Source organism: Xyrauchen texanus, chromosome 10, assembly GCF_025860055.1.
Source record: "Xyrauchen texanus isolate HMW12.3.18 chromosome 10, RBS_HiC_50CHRs, whole genome shotgun sequence".
NCBI classification, from domain to species: Eukaryota; Metazoa; Chordata; class Actinopteri; order Cypriniformes; family Catostomidae; genus Xyrauchen; species Xyrauchen texanus.
In genome coordinates, this window is record NC_068285.1 from 19,882,545 (window position 1) to 19,900,127 (window position 17,583).

At 37.0% G+C, this 17,583-nt stretch overlaps 1 long non-coding RNA gene across 1 annotated transcript; it reads right to left on the bottom strand.

Annotated features, from left to right (window-relative positions):
* Positions 1-1,831: 1,831 nt before the first annotated feature.
* On the bottom strand, positions 1,832-6,521 carry LOC127650183 (uncharacterized). Its single transcript, XR_007971399.1, has 3 exons — positions 6,453-6,521; positions 3,530-3,701; positions 1,832-1,875 (listed from the first exon to the last, which is right to left on the bottom strand). It is a non-coding gene; the product is annotated as an uncharacterized LOC127650183 (long non-coding RNA).
* Positions 6,522-17,583: the final 11,062 nt, after the last annotated feature.

Genomic DNA, 17,583 nt, shown 5'->3' on the forward strand with positions numbered 1-17,583 from the left:
TTGAATGGGTTTTGTTTCACAATCCTCTCCAGGGTGCGGTTATCCCTATTGCTTGTACACTTTTTCTACATCTTTTCCTTCCCTTCGCCTCTCTATTAATGTGCTTGGACACAGAGCTCTGTGAACAGCCAGCCTCTTTATCAATGACCTTTTGTGTCTTGCCCTCCTTGTGCAAGGTGTCAATGGTCGGCTTTTGGACAGCTGTCAAGTCAGCCGTCTTCCCCATGATTGTGTAGCCTACAGAACTAGACTGAGAGACCATTTAAAGGCCTTTGCAGGTGTTTTGAGTTAATTAGCTGATTAGAGTGTGGCACCCGGTGTCTTCAATATTGAACCTTTTCACAATATTCACATTTTCTGAGATACTGATTTTGGGGTTTTTCATTAGTTGTCAGTTATAATCATCAAAATTAAAAAGGAATGAACACTTGAAATATATCAGTCTGTGTGGAATGAATGTATACATTACCCAAGTTTCACTTTTTGAATGGAATTACTGAAATAAATTAACTTTTTGATGATATTTTAATTATATGACCAGCACCTGTATAAAAGGTCCCACAGTTAACAGTGCATGTCAGAGCACAAACCAAGCCATGAAGTCCAAGTAATTGTCTGTAGACCTCCGAGACAGGATTGTATTGAGGCACAGATCTGGGGAAGGGTACAGAAACATTTCTGCAGCATTGAAGGTCCCAATGAGCACAGTGGCCTCCATCATCCGTAAATAGAAGTTTGGAACCACCAGGACACTTCCTAGAGCTGGCCGCCTGGCCAAACTGAGTAATCGGGGGAGAAGGGCCTTAGTCAGGGAGGTGATCAAGAACCCAATGGTCACTCTGACAGAGCTCCAGCATTTCTCTGTGGAGAGAGGAGAACCTTCCAGAAGAACAACCATCTCTGCAGCGCTCCACCAATCAGGCCTGTAAGGTAGAGAAGCAAGACGGAAGCCACTCCTCAGTAAAAGGCACATGACAGCCCGCCTGGAGTTTGCCAAAGGCACCTGAAGGACTCTCAGACAATGAGAAATAAAATTCTCTGGTCTGATGAAACAAAGATTGAACTCTTTGGCCTGAATGGCAAGCATCATGTCTGGTGGAAACTTCATCACCTGGCCAATACCATCCCTACAGTGAAGCATGGTGGTGGCAGCATCATGCTGTGTGGATGTTTTTCAGCGGCAGGGACTGGGAGACTAGTCTGGATCGAGGGAAAGATGAATGCAGCACTGAAGAGATATCCTTGATGAAAACCTGCTCCAGAGCACTCTGGACCTCATACTGGGGCCAAGGTTCATCTTCCAACAGGACAATGACCCTAACCACACAGCCAAATTAACAAAGGAGTGCACCGATGCTCCCCATCCAACCTGATGGAGCTTGAGAGGTCCTGCAAAGAAGAATAGGAGAAACTGCCCAAAAATAGGTCTGCCAAGCTTGTAGCATCATACAAAAAAAAACTTGAGGCTGTAATTGGTGCCAAAGGTGCTTCAACAAAGTATTGAGCAAAGGCTGTGAATACTTATGTACATGTTATTTCTTTGTTTTTTTTTATTTTTAAGAAATTTGCAAAGATTTCAAACAAACTTTTTTTCATGTTGTCATTATGGGGTACTGTTTGTAGAATTTTGAGGAAAATTATTTTGGAAAAAGGCTGTAACATAACAAAATGTGGAAAAAGTGAAGCGCTGTGAATACTTTCCGGATGCACTGTATTAGTCAAGTCAAAGATTCTTATTGTAGCATGTGCTTATTCAAACAGCATATACACTCACTTTATTCCAGTCTCTTGTCTTGTGGTACCTAAAGATCAGTGAGACTCCAATTCTACCCAGAATGGTTTTCATCATGTCATCGAATGAGACTTGCTGACATACTAGCAAAAAAAAAAACACAACATCAATATCCAAGTGTAATCATTTGTGATTCCTGGGTACTGGATTTTTCAACATTTTAAAGAGATTGCACTCCCAAAGGCCAACTTCTAACCAATGAAATAAAGAGCTTTTCATTACTAGAACATTTTGACAGTGGGTGCTTCTCATTTCTAAAATTGTGTGTCCTCGGACAGGATGAAAGGAAAGGAGATGGGGACAAAGGAATTTAAGTGAGACAGATTTGTCCTGCTCACTCAAGCGTCACTTCAAAGTGCCATCTCTGCACAGCTGCATTACCTCAGAGAGCTTGCCATTATGATCTTGAAATTTTGTAAATTTATTTTTTCATAATAAAACCAATAATTCAAGGGATACTGTTAAATTATGTGACAATTATGGTTTATTTAAACAGTGAAGGTGAAACATGAATAAAAACTTTTGTCAGATGTGAAGGGGGAAGAGAATTTACGTGTGTCATGTGCTTCGACCAAAAAGTATTTTGCATAGGATGTGCCTGTGCTGCCTCGCTCAAGTGTCCTCGATAAGCTTTCACCATTCCTCACCACATCGCAGTGCATTTAGAGAATTAAAACAATCCTTCATGATGGCGGACCTTGATTGGTTTCCAGTTCACAGGCTTGAGGACGGAGGAGTGAGGAAACCAGGATGCACAATTTAAGAAATAAGAAGCAACATTTATGACTATATAAATAGACTCCATGACTTAAGATGACTGCTGCATTGGCTTTTTTCAAGGAAATCTCCACCAAGCATGTTTGAGTTGCAGACAATTGGGCTTTGCCACACACGTTTGTGAGGTTCTATAAACAAGATATCACAAGATTTGCTTTGACGCTTGCAGTGCTGGAAGCATAAAAAAGGCACCATCTATATCCCATATTGAGATGTCGAATGAAAGAGAACTTTGGGTTATGGCTGTAACCTCGATTTTCTGAGGGAGATGAGTGACACATCTAACCAGAGAGCCAATTACTTATCTACTCAGAAGAGATGTAACGTTATGTCATTTTGGGCTTTTGCAGTAAATAATAAAGGCAATGGACAGGGTTTCCCTGTTGCAATTGCCAATAGCCTTTAAGACCTGATAATAAGGGCTACGTGGATGACCACGCTAGAGGCGTTTTCATCCATGAATGACTTCAATGACCTTTCTAATTTTTTAAACCTGGTCAATTTTTGACACATGTTTCTCATGATCTTAAATTTTGTGATTTATACTTAAATGCTTGAAATTAGTTTTGTAGACGAATATATATTCTGCCTATGTAGGAATTATAAAACTAAATGTTAATTAAATTCGGGTGAGTTGGACTAGAAAGCGAAGCAAAAACAAAACACGTAACCAACATACATGAGAACTCCAATACTTTTTAAAAAGCATCCCAGGATGTACCTCATGAAGATGGTTGACAGATAATTCCCAGAGTGCGCAAAGCTGTAATCTACACAAAGAGTGAATACTTCAAAGACACTAAAATATAATCTATTTTTATTTAATTAGTTAATTCCCATACTGTGTTAATTTCATAGCTGTGATAACATTTATTCTAAAATGTGGAATATAGGTCATGATAAAGAATGAGAAGGTTTATCCAAACTTTTGACAGGTACTGTATAGGTGTGCATGCTTACCTGATTCAGCAAATAACTCATATGGGAGGGTGAGTTTGTCCTTAGGTTCTTTCAACAGTGCCATTGTAACACAGGAGCAGAACCTGGTAAGTTCAGTAGGAATGTGTGTACCAACACAAACACCACAGAACACTTGTGCCAAACCAGTCCAGTCTTCCTGATGCTTCAACATCTGGCCACACACACACATAAAACAGAAAAAGGGACGATTGAGAGGATAGCCAGTGCCGGTCCTTCCTATCTGCAAGTGGCCTAAGGCCCCCAATCCACAACCCCATGCTCTCAAAGATGTTATAAGCAGCCGAGTACTTGTATTTTTTGCCATGCAAAAGAGCTCCTTGATGCAAACATAACCATAACAGTAAAACAATTCTATAACATGCAAATATAAATGTTATATCAACTGTAGAGGAGGAGGAGGAGGGGGTTGAGGGAGTATTTATAATTATTCAAAGAAATTATTTCATATGCATTTCGAACAAGCACCAGGTAAAATTAGATGTGTAATGTATTAAATACGCATGACTATAGTTACTACACGTTAGGAACAAAAAAAGGAAAACACACCAGGAAAGTAAATGGCCAAGCAAGAAGGTGGCATATACTCTCATCATATTTAATATTCTTATTTAACCCTTGTGTTGTGTTCATCTTGTGCTAACACATTTTGTGTTCCCGGTCAAAAATGACCGGCCCACTAAGATTGTTTATAAAGCTCTCATATTGCATTTATCATCACGAGAAATCACATTAGATCTTTATCAACTGCTTTTTTAGTAATTATGACAGGTTTTGTACTCTTTTTTTGAACTTACTTTAACAAGAAAACATTTTTATTGATAGGAGGATTAATTGAACTGAGCTTATACCTGGCCAGTGGAGGGAACTCTCTGCTAAAACAAAAATAATTACCAATTATAATTACATAAATTAATAAAAACTTCCTTGATCTGAACAAAATAGATGTCATTTTAAAGCTTAGAATCTGGACTTTATAATGTATATAACTGATCCTACCACTTCTTAAATAATGCTTTTTATTTGCTGACAAATAAGAACGGTTTCCTTCTAATCATTTGCAAATTTGTTACCAAAACAATTATATTCAGAGTTGGTAAAACCATAAAAAAAGATAGCGATGTGTTATATATCGTTGGAAATGTCTCAATTAGAAGAATGCAATGATCAAATTTGTTTCACTCAGAGGCCAAACTGCAGTGAGTATTAGTATATAAAATTCACAACATAACAAGTAGATCTTGAAATATCCCTCAAAGAGTGAACACTTAATATTTCTTTATTTCATAATTTCCGATGGTTGGTCATTTTAGACCAGAAACACAAGTATATCAAAGTAAAATAAAACCATTTGAAGAAAATGGTCAAATTTGTGTGTGTGAGTGTGATTTCAGATACCATATATGAATGAAGTCAAGGAATTTTATAAATAGGATTAAGTATAAAAAAATAAAATTTAAATAAAAAGCATAAAAAAAAAATAATCAGAGTCAAAATGACCAGAACACAACATAAGGGTTAATTTTAACATTATCATTAGAAAGCTCCTACTCCAATTCTCCAGCTTCGATATTAGGCCACTGTTTCATGACAAATTTAATATCGAAAGTAGCTTCTTAATGTGTGTCAGTACACATCAAAGCATGCAAAATCAAAACACGACATTTATGATTTGTAATAATGAATGTAATAATTGGGGGCCTGGGTAGCTCAGCGAGTATTGATGCTGAGTGAATCCAGCCAGGTCTCCCAAGCAACCAAATTGGCCCGGTTGCTCGGGAGGGTAGAGTCACATGGGGTAACCTCCTCGTGGTCATGAATAGTGGTTCTCGCTCTCAATGGAGCACGGAGAATTGCTTGAGCCTCCATATCCAGTGCATCTCCGCGGTGTCATGCATAGCAAGCCACGTGATGTGCGGATTGACTGTCTTAGAAGCGGAGGCAGCTGAGAATTGAACTCCACCACCCGGATTGAGGTAACCGCGCCACCATGAGAACCTAGTAAGCCTTGGGAATTGGGCATGCCAAATTGGGGAGAAAAGGGGATAAAAGGGGATTGCATCCCTGTGCAATCATACAAGCTCTGCTAAATATGCTGTAATGCCAGTGCTTCAATAATCAATATCCATTAGAACTTTTTAGTCCAAAATGTGCTCATATATTTACCTCTGATTTCTTGAGAAAAGATTTATTTAATATTTTCTAGAAAATATTACATTCAGACAAGCATTCAACAGTGATAATTTTCAGAAAGCTAGATGGTGCTAGAGTGTTATTTTTAAGGAGCATTTATTTGTCAAACGTCTATTTTATTGTTCATTTGTCTTCCTCCCATTTAATATTTTTCTATCTGTCTTTTAGTCTTCATTAATTAATTATTTTTCATGGTTTACAAAAACTTTAACATTATTATTCTTGAAACTTAGCTAATACCATTACTTTGCACTGTTCCGATGTATGAAATATAAATTTTTGTTTCTGCCTTCAGGGACAATTTTCAAGTTCATCAGTAAGACCAGCAGCACAAGAAAAATGCCTGTAAAGTTAGCTAAAGTAGGCACAAGTGCAGACCCCAGTAATGTACAGCCAGCAAGTGCCAACTGACCCTGCAGACTTGCCTTATGTTCCTTTTATTTACTGAAAATTGGCAACTTATATATCGTTGGCTTATTGGAAGTATAAAAGAAATAAACACTAATGTTCCTTAGTATTAACTCACTGTATGTTGCTTATCTGGTAGTATAAGTAAGCATATGTAAATGGTATATATTCATATTTAGTATAGTAATCAAACTGACAATCGAAAAACATGGCAGAGTATAGGACAGAAAGATAAAGAGGAAAAATAAATATGTAAACAAGTATATATGGTCACGAAACTACGAAAAATAGTTGGCAAACTCACCTCTACTCTTACCACCGCCTGGGCCAGATCAGAAAGCTCTGCAGTGTGAGGGTTAGTGGCCACTGCTCTACAGACATAAAGGAAAGTGTGAGTGTGTGAAAGTTTGAGTGTTGTTGTCATGAGGATTGGAATGTGTAAAAGCCTTACTTCCTGAAAATGACACTCAATCTGAAAATCGAACAGGTAAAGTTTAATCGTACAAACCAGTAACACAAAACATCTGCTAGGGCATGAGTACCAATAGGCTTGTTTGTATATAGCTTAGAAAAGCACTGAGGCACAGATTCATAATGTCTCAAGGCACAAATAAAATCTAAAGAGAGAGAGATAATACCTGCACTTGACAGCTAGAAAAATGTCCATCTGTTGTCTAGGAACCTGCATCATTTGAAGGTGACTCTGCATGACCTCACACTGATCCACACCGAATACACATCCAGCCTCGACAAGCTAAACACAGTAACACAGAGATGAATTGTGGATTTACTTGCACTAACTGTTTTAAATGCACTAACAGGAGATCATCTCAAGATCAGATCCTTTTTCACTTCATCAGTTCAGCTGATATGCAAACTTTTGCTGATTTTGCAGGAGGCCAAAACAAAATCTTGATACTGGTTTGGAGCGAGCGACACGGTGACAGGATTTACATTTTTGAGAGAACGATTTTTTTTTAAAACTAGTTAACATGCTAAAGTGAAAATGTAAGAGGATCTGGACATGATCAAGATCATGAATGTGAACTTTACCTTTGAGGTGAGGTGAATGAGCTCTGGTACATAGTTGATCAATCCTCTTTCTCGCACATGTTTAAAAACGGCTAACACAAGCTCAGATGGAGGCTAACACACAAATCACAAACACAGATGTTGAAATATGAAGTTCTGCACACATACACTGGCGGAAAAAAGTTTGGAATAATGTACAGATTTGGCTGTTTTGGAAGAAATTTGGTACAGTGGCATTCTGAATTAAAGTGGCATTCTGATCACAAAGTATAGTCAGGACATTACTGATGTAAAAAACAGCACCATCACTATTTGAAAAAAGTAAACTTTTGATCAAATCTAGACAGGCCCCATTTCCAGCAGCCATCAATCCAACATGTTATCCTAGAGTAATCATGCTAAGTTGCTAATATGGTACTAGAAAATCACTTGCCATTATATAGATAACCGCTGAAAGCCATTTGATTCGTTTAATAATGCTTAACATTGTCTTTGTGTTTGTTTTTGAGTTGCCACGTATGCGATAGACTTGGTCAATTTTAGTTAAAATATGGCAAAAGAAAATAGAAACAACTTTCTCTAGAAATTCGTCACTCAATCATTGTTTTAAGGAATGATGGCTGTACAATGCTTGAAATGGCCAAAAAATAAATAAGATGTATTTCATACAAAGGACAACTGGCTCTAACAAGGACAGAAAGATATTTGGAAGGCCCAGATACAACTAACACAATACATGACTTTCAAAAGACGTTGGATCATGGTACCGTTCATATTACACATCTTTCTGTTTTGTCATGGAAGTTGTAGCATTTTGAAATTACACGACTTATTGGCGACAGGGGTAAACTCATTACAAAACTTTCTTGATACCGCAGACATGCTAGTTGATGTTCTGTTGCAGGTCCATCAGGACTCCTCCCACTGAAACTTCCCATGTCCCGTTTTCTCTCATTGGCTGTAGGTCAACGCTGCAGTTGTATTCAGTCAAAACATTTCATATTGCACAATTTGGAATCCCAGACAGGTCTAGATATTTAACATTCTAGATATCTCGTTGAAATCGGGGACGTGTCCATGCTTCTCAAATCGCATCTTTGATAATTCATACATTGCGATCATCACTCACTGGAGCGAGCTCCGATTTGACTACGATTTCGGGCTTTTGACGGCAATCTCCTCAAAACTGTCGGCGATCGGGCTTAAAATAGAGTAGTGTGAACTCGGCATAAACAAGGATAAGTACATCAGAGTCTCAAATTTCAGAAATGGACTCCTCACATGTCCTCAGCTGACAGCTTAATTGAATTCTACACACTCAACACCAGTTTCATGTACAGCAGTAAAGAGAAGGCTCAGGGGTGAAGGGCTTATGGGAAGAATTGCAAAGAAAAATCCAATTTTGAAACAGAAAATCTAAAAGAAAATGTTAGAGTGGACAAAGAAACAGACATTGGACAACAGATAATTGGAAAAGAGTGTTACAGATCTTAGTGTTGTGGGATCAGCTAGATTGTAAGGTGCGTGAGAAGTTCCCGAAAAGATTTTGTAACCATGGTGTAAAATGTCACCCGATTATATGGACAAACTGACAGCTAGAATGTCAAGGATCTGCAAAGCTGACATTGCTGCACGTGGAGGATTTTTTGATGAGACCTCTTTGAAGTAGTTTAAAAAGTTCTGAAAATGTTTTTCAAATTGCAATAGTAATTAATGTCCTGACAATACTTTGTGATCAGTTGAATGCCACTTTGGTGAATAAAAGTACCAATTTCTCTCCATAACAGAGAAATATATTATATATATATATTTTGTGATGAGGAGGGTGGTGGGGCCGGGCCATTAGTGTGCATGACCGCCCCCCAATCAGGCTAATCAGCCGAGGAGAGGGATAAGGCCAAGCTGCATGCGGCAGTTTGGGAGAGAGCCACACGCAGCTGCAGTGTGTTTATTTTTGTGTCTTTTTAAAGTTTTCATTAAACATTATTTTGATGGTTCGTCCGGTTCCCACCTCCTCCTTGCCCACATAACCCTGTTACACACACACATATATATATATATATATATATATATATTAGATTCCTCAATTACATTTGATCACAAACATACTCACCAGCCTCTTGTGTCTGAGAAGCAAGTTGGTGATGACCACAAATTCTCTCAGTAAACCCAGATTAAGAAGACAAGAGAGCAGAGAGTTTACAGTCTCTTGACTAAAATTCACACCAGGAGAACTTCGGCTGTAATATCCCATAAACACCTCCACTTCACATAGAAAGATGGACAGAAAACAGAAAGAAGCAATTTTTACCCTAAAGTTCACTGAAAATGTTAAATTCTGTCATCATTTACTCACCTTCATGCTGTTTCAAACCTGTATTTTTTCCTTCTTCTGTGGAACACAAAAGGATATGTTAGGAACAATGTTAGCCTCAGTCACCATTTACTTTCATTGTATAGAGAAAAATGCAATGAAAGCGAATGTTGACTGAGGGAAACATTTTGCATAACATCTCCTTTTGCATTCTTCAGCAGTCAAAAGGGTTTAGAACAACGTGAGGTGGAGTATATGACAACAGAATTAGCATTTTTGGGTGAACTATTCCTGGGTCACAAACACTTTCATAAAACAAGTCATGCTGTGTATTAAACGGTTCAATAAATATCCGTTACCTGCTCGCAATACAATAACATGTTTACCAACATGACAGAAATTTTTCACAGTTTCCATACAGAACTGCAACAGGAAAAACAAACAAACCATTAGAGACCACAAGCTTTAAGAACACAATTAGAGGCAATTCAGACATTCTGAATTTCACCAGTAGAGGATATTGAAACAATATACCAATTTGACATCATTACAACACAAACCTTTTCATCTCCATCTCTTATTGTATGCAGGAACCAACAGGTACTTCGCAGGCAGGCGTTATGTTCACTGAAATAGTACCAACAATACTAAAGACAGAAAAACATAGTTGAAAATGTCAAGTCATTTTTATTTGTATAGTGCTTTTCACAACACACATTGTTTCAAAGCAGCTTTACAGAAAATCATGCTTTAACAGAAAATTAAACTGTAATATCTCATTGTGTAGTTTGAGTAAATATGATTGTAAATTAATTAAATCATATTTAGAACCCCAGTGAGCAAGCCGAAGGCGACTGTGGCAAGTAACACAAAACTCCATTAAGGTGTTGGTTAATGGAGAAAAATAACCTTGGGAGAAACCAGACTCACTGTGGGGGCCAGTTCCCCTCTAGCTAAACAGCATTAATATAATGCCAGTATTAGTTAATTGTGTATAGTGCATGCAAACTCGTAAAATCAGTGTGGAATAACATTTGATAAAATATTTATTATATAGTCCAGAACAAAAAAATAATAATTATGGTAGCATTAATGTAATGATAATGTTCATTCTGCTCCAAGTACACTCACATTTGAAATTCTTCGAGCAGAAGTCTCTGTTGCAGTCAAGACACGAACTTGGACACAAAACAGAGCATTTTACATGCAAATTGTGTAACCACATTTACTCAGATACGCCATCATGTATTCAAAAGCAAAACATATGAATATTTCATATTCAGCATAGGCACATTAAACTCAGATCTTCTGTATATAATGTATTTGAACAAAGACAAAGCACATCAGACTTTACTCTAAAAATGCCAGTGGATGTTGGGCCTGACTTACCATTATTACACGTGTCCATAACAAGCCTTGTTGATCTTGTGTTCATCACCTTAATTCCATACAGATTATTTGTGTTACTGATCTTCTGGTTGTTATTGCAGTCTGTGGCATTCTACAAAGAGAGGACACAATTCAATTCTAAGCTCACCACAATTTGTATTTGGAAAACAAAATGCCAAATCAAGGGTTAGTTCACCCCAAAATGAAAATTCTCATTATTTACTCACACTCATGCAATCCCAGATGTGTATGACTTTCTTCAGCAGAACACAAATTAAGATTTCTAGAAAAGTGTATCAGTTCTGTAGGTGTAAGTGAATGATGATTAGACCTTTGTAGCTCCAAAACCACATAAAGGAAACAAAAAAGTTATCTATGCGACTCCAATGTTTAAATCCATATCTTTAGAAGCAATATAATAGGTGTAGGTGAGAAACAACAATATTGAAGTCCTTTTTTTTTACTCTAAATCTTCACTTTTCCTTTCACCTTCAGATGTAAAAGTGGAGATTTAGAGCAAAAAAAGGGCTTACATTTTGATCTGTTTCTCACCCACACATATTTTATCACTTCTGAATATATGGATTTTAACACTTGAGTAATATTAATTTCTTCTGTTTCCTTTGTGATTTTTGGAGCTACAAAGGTCTAACCACCATTCACTTACATTGTTTGTGTTCTGCTGAAGACAGAAAGTCATACACATCTGGGGTGGCATCAAAGATGAGCATTTTCATTTTTGGGTGAACCATCCATTTATGTGTGTAATTTCTGCACCACTAAATGGAATTGCAAAAACAATTAGGTTTATCTTCAACTTCTGGCAATTTCATGTCCTTCAGGGGTTGATTTTTATTAAAACATATTTCAGCTTTTTGTTATATGTAGTTCACATTACAACTGACAGACTTTTTACTATGCCGTCTATCATTTATTTTTGGTACCTTTTAAATGCCTTTAAAAGTATACATTTTATTGTTTTAGCCTTGCTCAAGACCCACACTTTCAATATTAAAATATAAAAAATAATTACAAATATACAAATTATAACTTTTAAACATCATTATATTTAGTGAAAATCATGTGATTTTCATTTGATACATTTAAAAAAAAAAAAAAAAATATGACTTTTCAAAAATGTAATTGTCCTAAAGTTTTGGCATCATTTCCACCACACTAAACAATTTTGCCCCTAAAAAGTTTTCAATTGTTAGTGTACTACTAAATGTCAATTGTTAGTGTAGTCCACAAAAATGTCAGTGAAGAGCATGCTTGAGACAAAAATATGAGAAAATGTAATGTGTAGAGAACACACACACACAAAACAATCTAAATATTATTTCCAATCAAGCTGTAGTTTTATGACAAATTATACAAAAAGTGTGAAAATATTATTTCATTATTTGTTTACTTAGGATACATTTTAGCTTTCAAATTTGCCTTAGCAAGATAAAGGAGTCTTTAAAACTAAAAAAAAACTTAACAATATAGAATTTCAGATGTTGTGGGAATTTTCATGAATTTTAGAATAAAAAAAAACAGACAAATGGAAGTCTCCTGTGATGCATGTACAAACACTAGTGGGTATTGTTAAAAATGTTTTAAGGAGACTTCTAGAACTTCACAACGCTAAAAGTGCTCGAAGTTGAAACACCCAATCATTGTTTCCTAACAGGTTTTCCAAACACCTAACACACACAAACAAATAGTCCAAACATTTTAGCTACTTAAGTTTTTACGCAATTACATTTTTTTTTTTTCAAATAATGAGACACGGAGGGATCTCAAAACTAAACTTAGTTTTTAGTAAAATAAAAATTTAAATAATTTCCATATTCACGTGTTATTTAGTTTACATCGCCAGCAAAATCACAGAGTATTCAAAATAGCACCAAGCTCTAAGTCAATATTAACTTATTGTATAATCAATGCAAATTCTTTAGACATTTAATACCAGCACAAACATTTGAGACATGTATACTGACCAGTGTTGGGGAAGCTACTTTGAAACTGTAGTTTGACAAGCTACAAGCAAATCATAATTTTAAGTAGTTATGCTACAGTCAAGCTACTCTTTTGAAAAAGTAGTTAGTTACACTATAAGTTACTATCAAAAAAGTAGCTAGCTACACTGAAGCTATTTGACGAGGCAATATTTTGTTTTAATGTTACTATCAAACCAATAATATCAAAAAAAGAAATGTACACCAATGAAAGTTATTAATTCATGTATTAATTAAATACCTTTAATGTGTTTAATTACATTTATTAAATGTATTTAATACATTTAATGTATAGTAACATTAATAGTTAATAATGGCCATAAAATAAAAACCAAAAATTGTGTAAACAATTACCGCCATTCAAAAATAATTTTTATACTATACTTCACTTTTCAGTCCTGCTGTGGACAGGTGTAGCCAACTTCCCTAAAGATAAAATATTTATGACAAACTCTCCTTGGGCTGGCATTTTTTGTTCTATAGTTTATATTTAGTGAGGATAATATGTGAATAAAGACTCAGAGCTTGTTAGCCCCACCTAAGTTCATGCTTATTGTATTTCCTGACCTTTTTGCCATTGACATACAAGTGCCAGCTATACAGGTCACATACAGAGGTTGCTCTACAAATATTTGTTCGCTTTGTTCAGGTCCAAAATAAGTGGTTGGATGGTCATCCTATATCAGGGGTCGGGAACCTATGGGTCACAAGCCACAAGTGGCTCTTTGTTAAAAATCAAGTGGCTCGCCAGGTGTCTCACCATTCACCAACAAAAGATCGTTTAAAACTTTCTACAGATAATTTTCCAGCAGAAAGTGTGGGAGCGATTGCAAAGCTTGAAGTCCATGACACTGTTTTGATTTCCTTTATCCCGAATTTGTCGTACAGCCTACTGCTGGTGAACAAGGTTTGAAATGAACACCCGCCAAATGCGGATTTTCCATGCGGAGTATTTAGCTGATGTAGAAGCCACTGTGGAAGGCGACCTATAAGACTTCTCGGAATTTTACATTACAAGAAATTAAACACAAAGACACGTGTTTGACAAAACGTAATTATATTTTGAAGAACACACAAAAGAAAAGCTGCCGATACACGTCTGATTTGATGTGTGTGAGCAGTGAGCTCCGCTGTTCAAGAATACAATGAAAGCTTCTCTTAGACACGCACATTCAGAGAGTTCTGGGCCTCGTTTCCCAATAACTATTGATCTTCGCTTTTAAGAGCATTTTGTACAAGCGATTTGCAATTTGAATTTAGAAATTACTTTTAAGTTTTTCATGTTTAAATAAATATTTTTTTTTAAAGCAAAACCATTAAAGCAAAAATATTCACCGACCTTGGGGGTTGACCATATAATCGGATATCACGATATTTTAAATGCGATTATTATTAAAATATATTTTGCATATCGCACAGCCCAAAAGAGCAGTTACATTTTTCATGAACAATTGTAAAATGAAGTAATTTTATGGAGACACACACAAAATTCCATATTGCAACATGTTACCTATTAATTTTTGCATATATGTTTGAGTTTGAGTAGTCTATGGGCAATATAAACATTTTATTTTATTGAAAAACGTTGTTTTTGAAAATAGTAAATTATTAATTTGAGGTATGCCTCTTTCGAAAAAATGCATCAAGCAAAAATTTTAAAATTGGCTCCTTAGTGAAAATAACACATGCCATAAATTATTTATTTTACCAATCATTTTAGTTATTTTACATGAAAATAGTTAATTTAATAGTAAGACAGTAATTATTATAATAATATATATATACTGTATATTTATAAATATGATAATAATTAACTCGCTGTTCCCAATGACGCACAGATGATGAGAAGCGAAATAAACATATTTAGAACTTATAACTTTTTGAATTATATTATTTAAAATAGTTAGGTTCTTTTATTAACCATCAGACAATCTCTTATCCAAATGAGCTGTAAAAAGCTCTCAGTAGTTAATGGTAATTCACTAGTTTGTTTGTGATCTGTCATAACAAAAGAAGAGTACAACGCTGCCTGATTCTGATCAGCAGACAGAAATATGCTGCCAGATAGCCGAATGTTTTAAACCGATAAAAGTTTGGCTTCTATGCAATAAGGAAGGCTATTAGTTATAATCTGACCAACATGATGTAGCATTTGTTCACGCTACACCGCTACTTGCTGGAAAAAGTAGTTTGCTAATGGAAAAGCTACTCCGTTTTAAAAGCATCTGAGCTACTGTCAAGCTACTGAAAAATGTAGTTAAGTTAGTAGCATCGCTACATGTAGTTAGCAACCCCCCAACACTGAAACTGACCTCTGACTGTGCAGCAGGGCTGACCCGAAGGCAACTTATATCATTGGCAGCCTGAGCTCTGTAACTATGTGTCTCCTTTACTGTAGGGAAGACAGACAAGATATTAAATGTAACTCTTTTCAATGTGAACAAATTTGTAAAACAAATAAGACCGAAAAAACAGAGTTGACCTTCCCCCACAACAGTAAACTTACAAAATCAGCATCAGAACACACATACTAAAAAATTACCTCTTGACATTTATGCTTAATCAGCAAGTCATAAATGCACAAACATTCAAAGGTCACACACCTGAAAGAAGACCAACATCTTCCACACTTTCCATGTTTACATCTGTAGCAGCAAGGACAGATTTGCTAGAGCTTCAAAAGGAATTAAGAGATTTTGTTATAAAGGCAAACTGAACATCGGACAACCATACTTAGTAAAAAAAAAAAGTTAAACGTATCACCTGTCTGCATTTAGGTCCCAGACAATCTTGCAAGGATTCCTGGTTTGATGTTTTGACTCTGTCTTCGCCTGAGCCTGGACATTGTCTTCTGCCAACATACCTTGTTGCTTTTCAGTTTCAGTGACAACAGCACCAAACAATTCGGGATCATCCTGTATCACATCCAGTACAAGGACATCTTCTTCATATGCTCGAGAAACATCCATGAAGCTGTTGCCAACCGTAGAAGAAAGCTCAGATGATTGTGGGGGATTGAAGTCTTGATCTTCATCGTTATGACACATCACATCATCACAAGACCGCAAGCTCTCTGTATCATCATGTTCCGCAGAGTCCTCATTTGAAGAAAGTCTACTGACCTGTTCATATTCATCTTCAGAAGAGGACGAGTCTGAGACAATATCAGTATCCTGTTCCACTGTAGGAGTTGTCACAGAGGAAGGAAACTGTGCTTTCAGCATTCCTACATTAAGACATAGTTCTGAAAGTGACTCTGGGTCATAGTTAGTAAAAGCCCCAATTCTATTTTTGGCCCCCTCTTGATTCACAACTGAAGGATTACATGAGGTTTGGCTAACAGGACAGGAAACTTTTGGGGTACTTTTGGGATTTGGAACACATCTTATTGGCAAGTTTTGACCAAATGTTCTGATGAGAGGAACAACATGATGATTTTTTAACCCATTTGAGAGAGCTTTCTGACCAGGCGTGTTGAGTAGGGAATGATTTACCAGAGGTAGGGATTTAGGACTCCCTGCGAATGGCATTGCATGACCAAGAACAACAGGTTTGCAGGCGTCAACCTGTTCAGTCGCTGCAGATGTACTGAAGAGAAGAACTTCGTTGGAATTCTGGTTTGACCAAATATCTGCAGATTTTGAGACATGAATCTCTCTTTGACTGTTAAGACTTCCTGAAAGACCATTTCCAGTCCTTTCTATCTCTGTTAAAATGCACATGGGAGGCTTCTCGCCCGACCCAAAAGAAAGTGGATGCTGTTCCAGTGATTCTCTTCTTTCAGCACTGCTATTGCTCTGGTCTGCAAGTTTTGGAGAATGAATATGTTGAGTCCAAGCGCCTCTTGGAGTCCTTTCCAACACTTCTAAAGTCCCACTGGTTGGCTTCTCACCTGATGCAGAAGAAAAAGCCTTTCCCTCAAGTACTTCTCTTGTTTCAACACTGCCTTTGCTTTGTTTTGTGGGTTTGGAAAGTTTGTCTTTTTCTGATGCTGTACTGAGAGAAGTTTGCGAGATGGCCACAATCCAGCGAGGTCCAGTGCGCAGTGATGATCTCATTTCGTTAGGTGGACCAGATCTCGGGAAGGGCCAAGTTTTGCAAGTGCGAGAACAGGAGGATAGAGGGAAAAACATGTAGGCTCGCGTTCTCTGGCAGGAGAAGCTTTCAGGTGAGTTAACGTCACCATCAAAATCCTCATTTGATCTATTCTCCTCATCCAGAAAAAGGCCACTGTTCTTGTCATCATCCTCTTCTCTGAATTGAAAACCATTCCCTGCAATAATTCGTCTGAGTATTAGAGGAGGTACCCGATGCACTGGGCTGGATGAACCTTCACATGTTTCAGAGATGTTTTGCATTGGGCACGACATTTCTCCTTCACAATAACACACACCAGGATCACCATTGCTCAAATTGTGCTCTTCATCACATTGTGGGAGTACTGGGGCAGTTCCATCAGCCTGTTTCTTCTTGCAGTTTGGACTCTTGTTAAGACAACCAACCCAGTCCTTGACACATCCATCCTGAGTTTCTGCTGTGCCTGAATCATTCTCTCTGCAAGCTCCTGTTTGAGGATCACCTGATGAGAAAGAAGCACAGCTATTTGTTGGTGTGGAAACGTCCAAGGATTGGTTGTCAATCTTACTCCTATGCTTCTTGTTGTCATGAAGATGAGGATGCACAAGACACCTGAATTC